This window comes from Mytilus galloprovincialis, chromosome 1 (genome assembly GCF_965363235.1).
Source record: "Mytilus galloprovincialis chromosome 1, xbMytGall1.hap1.1, whole genome shotgun sequence".
Taxonomy (NCBI): Eukaryota; Metazoa; Mollusca; class Bivalvia; order Mytilida; family Mytilidae; genus Mytilus; species Mytilus galloprovincialis.
The window spans coordinates 53614773-53619222 of NC_134838.1; the positions used below are offsets into that span (position 1 = coordinate 53614773).

Here is a 4450-nt window from a genome sequence, read left to right on the forward strand (position 1 = left end):
GATTGGACATCGGGAGCCAATAGTGTAAAATTTAATCTGCCATCTTCAAGTAACAACCTCTATACTTTTGGGTATGTATTTGCCTTTAACGAAAAAGGAGGGAAACGGGGAAATACAATTGAGAGGACCAATGAAATACTGTTTACTGTTTACTAACTTATTTTCGTAGATATTTTATTTCGCGTTTAGCCATTTCTGGCCCAATTTGCAGCGTCTGAGCTACGCGATTTTTAAAATGAATCTGATGTAGTTCAATAAGGAAATATCTAAGTTAATCGTATTCGCGACAATCTATTTTCTCGTTATTTTTTCTACTTGAGAAAGTCAGGAAAATTAAAAGATCGTAAAAATTTGTTTAATTACAGACATATATAGGGCAAATTCATTAAGATATCAATGCTTGAAATATAATTATAGAGACCAGATATTTTACGTCATTGATTAAATCCCTTTACAAGCCTATTAATTGAAGATCAGCAGATTTTAACTAGGTAAAGTTTGTGACTATTGGATAACAAGGCATCAGTCTTAGAAAGTATTAATCCAAAATAATGACCATTAAAATATATACTATTTTTGCATATATCTATTTATATTTATGTACTCACACTCACTGAAAAATTAGGAAATATCTGTACAAATGTAACCCCTTAAACTCAATAGGTAATATATAATGTATAAATCATGAAAATCACATGCTATTATACACTACACTGCTGTCGATATATATGTATACTTTATCATGTTTTGACCTCTTGTACAGGTTTGTGTCTGAAGAAATAAAAGATTTGTCTGGTCTTGTCACTAGTATTCGATTGGAATTTTTGACGACACGTTTAACAATTAAACTTATAAGTTAATTAGACTCTTATACCTTTAATGACAAAGCAACGGTCTGGTCAATAACAGTAAATGATCACAAAGATAAATTACGTAGTTGCATTTATGATTACGCAATAACCAATTCAAACTTAAACTTAAAACTTGATTAAAATGGTCTCGAAAGCAACCGCAACATACCTGATGATGAGAAAAAACTGTATTTTTATATTTTTTTCCTCTATTTTCTTCTAACCTATATTCTTGATACCCCATCTAGACGCATATGAACAATTAGAGTCACTAAAATTGATCCTGCAATAAAACAAAGTTGTTTCCTTGCTGCTGTTGTCAAGATGACATGAGTAACTGATGGTATTCAGAGAGTTTGAATAAATGATGGATGTTCCATTTATATAAATAATGATTCTTTTAAGGAATACATAATTATAAGTACAGTCCTAAAAGAGTGTAATTTATTTTCTGAAGTGTTTCAAGCTGTTGTTGGATATCTCTAGCTGAAGGCGGTTCAGACTGGAGGATGCGGACTACAGCAAATCTGACCGCAAGACAAGACACTGGAAAAATAAATTCTTCTCCAATCTCTGCCATGCAACCTGTCGTAAGATTCAGTTATGGATGTGACTATACACTTAAAATACCTGGTAAGTTACAATTAATATATTCGGAGGTATTTCATTTGTATTTAAAAAGTGTATACTCAACTCGATATAACATATACAAATTTCAAACGACACGACCAACTTACCTGTGAAAGTTCTGAAATAGAGGTATAAGTGCAATGACTATACTTCAAAAATCGCCACAAAACGGATAAAACAATAGGAAGACACCAGCTAGAGATATCTAAACAAATTACAAAATGTAAAAAAAGTGTGTGAGTGCTGCATCAAAAATCATGAAAACCAAATTTAACAGCGTGACGCCGTCAAGACTCATAGATGTATTTTGTTCGTTTGGCCCTTTCCACTATTTTTTGTTGAGTCCAACTGAAATTTACCTGAATATGAGTCGTTATAAATTTTGTATCGTACAACCACAGAAACATGTGTTCATAGCAAAACATGTGTTCAAAGTAATTACATGTCCTAATCTATAACATTTGTTTGAGGCAGTAATAAAATGTGTTCAAACTCATTTTGAGGATAATGATTCAAGAAGTCGCACTTTGAAGTGACCAAATTATCTTACTATGACTTTTACCTTTGTTGATTTTGTAGGTGATTATCTCGTTGTAGGAAAAATTGCGAAATTCATAAATGTTTTCTTTATTCACATGAAGTTCTTACAAGGCTAACTACAACATTTCATGATGTAAAGAAAAATACCGTAATAATGTATATGTTAGCCTCTTCTTACATTTTAGGAATAACAAAACTTATAAAATGATTCCGTATTGCGTAGGGAAAATTGAACATAAACATTTATTTAATGCACAAGAACGTTTTGTTAAAGTTTTAATACTCCAATCTTGTACTTAAAATTGAGAATGGAAATGGGGAATGTGCCAAAAAGACAACAACCCGACCATAGAAAAAAACAACAGCAGAAGATCACCAACAGGTCTTCAATGTAGCGAAAAATTTCCGCACCCGGAGGCGTCCTTCAGCTGGCCCCTAAACAAATATATACTAGTTCAGTGATAATGAATGCCATACTGATTTCCAAATTGTACACAAGAAACTAAAATTAAAATAATACAAGACTAACAAAGGCCAGAGGCTCCTGACTTGGGACAGGCGCAAAAATGCGGCGGTGTTAAACATGTTTGTGAGATCTCAACCCTCACCCTATACCTCTAGCCAATGTAGAAAAGTAAACGCATAACAATACGCACATTAAAATTCAGTCCAAGAGATGTCCGAGTCTGATGTCAGGAGATGTAACCAAAGAAAATAAACAAAATGACAATAATACATAAATAACAACAGACTACTAGCAGCTAACTGACATGCCAGCTCCAGACTTCAATTAAACTGACTGAAAGATTATGATTTCATCATATGAACATCAGGCACAATCCTTCCCGTTAGGGGTTTAGTATCATACCATCATAACATATATATGAGAAGAACATAACCCGTGTCATGCCAACAACTGGTTTTTGAATAAATGTGTTTAGTTCCGATGCAAAGACCCTATAAGTAAATCAATATTAACGCCAAAATATGCAATCTTTAATGACCTTACAACAGTATCGTAACTATATCCCTTCTTAATAAGTCTATTCAAAGGTTTTGTTAGTTTTTGAGGTGAATACTGACACCATTGTGCTTGATAAAGAATATTTCCATAAAAAATTGGATGTGAAATACCTGAACGTATAAGAAGTCTGCATATTGAGCTATATTTACCAATGATGTCCTTATACCGATGATACAATTTAGTAAATGTTTTGACTAGTTTGTGATATCGAAAACCCTGGTGTAATAATTTTTCAGTAATACATAAATTTCTCTCGTTAAAATCTAAAACATTTTACATACACGAGCGAATCGTACAAGTTGAGATATATAAACACCGTAAGATGGTGACAAGGGAACGTCACCATCTAAAAATGGATAATTAACGATAGGAAATGAAAAATCATCTCTTTTATCATAAATTTTAGTATTCAGCTTTCCGTTAGTGATATAAATATCAAGATCAAGGAAAGGACAGTGGTCATTAGTATTAGCTTTATTTAAAGTAAGTTCAGCAGGATAAATTTTAATCTATTTTGCTCTTATTAGATAAAACCGAAATGTATAGAACACTCCTCATTGGATTTTAATAAAATAAAATATACGAGGGCTAGATACACTTTTGACATTAATCAAAGTATCAATTAACCTGTAAACAAATAACCCGAACGATGTTTTAAAAAAACCATGAGATACATGATATTAGTAAATGAATTTTACAGTGTTTGATGATGATGGTGATATTGTAAAGTGTCGGTGGTCTACACGAACTCTAAACGACGAATGCGGTGGTGTTTGTGAGACACTAAGTGGTTCCTATTTAAATGAGGTAAGATATGATCACACTTACAAATGAAATTCAATTTTATTCTAAATGAGGTAGAAATATACACGAAAACGCTTCAATGGCGAAGTCATTTTACATTGGCTTTGAATACAACTTTTGTTCATTTTCAGTATGATAGCATCTAGTTAAATATCAAACTAAGATACAAAACTGAAAAAAATGAAGCCATATGATCAACAAAAAACAAACCCATTATTTAATGTCGAAAACTCCAGGTGCCTGCTTTTGCTGTTTCACACATCAAATACGACTATTAGTCATTTTTGTTGAATTGATGGGATCACCAGAACATTTTCCTTAAGCTTCATCTAAAAGTCATTTATGAATTGCACTCATACAGACACCTGTTATTTAATAAATTTTACATCAGATATAAAAATAAGAAAAGCAAACGAAGTATATATTTAAAGCAAATATGTGAATGTTTTTTTAAGAGTTCATGTGTTTTGAGCTACAATGCAACAGAATCCACTGGTTGGTATGCTGTGGCCTTGCAAATCGAAGACTTTCAGATGTCTTCTGATACAGCTCCTTTCAGCAGTGTTTCGTTGCAGTTTTTAATTTACGTTGCTAGTTTAAA

At 32.3% G+C, this 4450-nt stretch overlaps 1 long non-coding RNA gene across 1 annotated transcript; it reads left to right on the forward strand.

Annotated features, from left to right (window-relative positions):
- Positions 1-3827, forward strand: LOC143078764 (uncharacterized). The gene is made up of 3 exons (XR_012979262.1): positions 1-71; positions 1309-1484; positions 3746-3827. It is a non-coding gene; the product is annotated as an uncharacterized LOC143078764 (long non-coding RNA).
- The last annotated feature ends 623 nt before the right edge of the window (positions 3828-4450 follow it).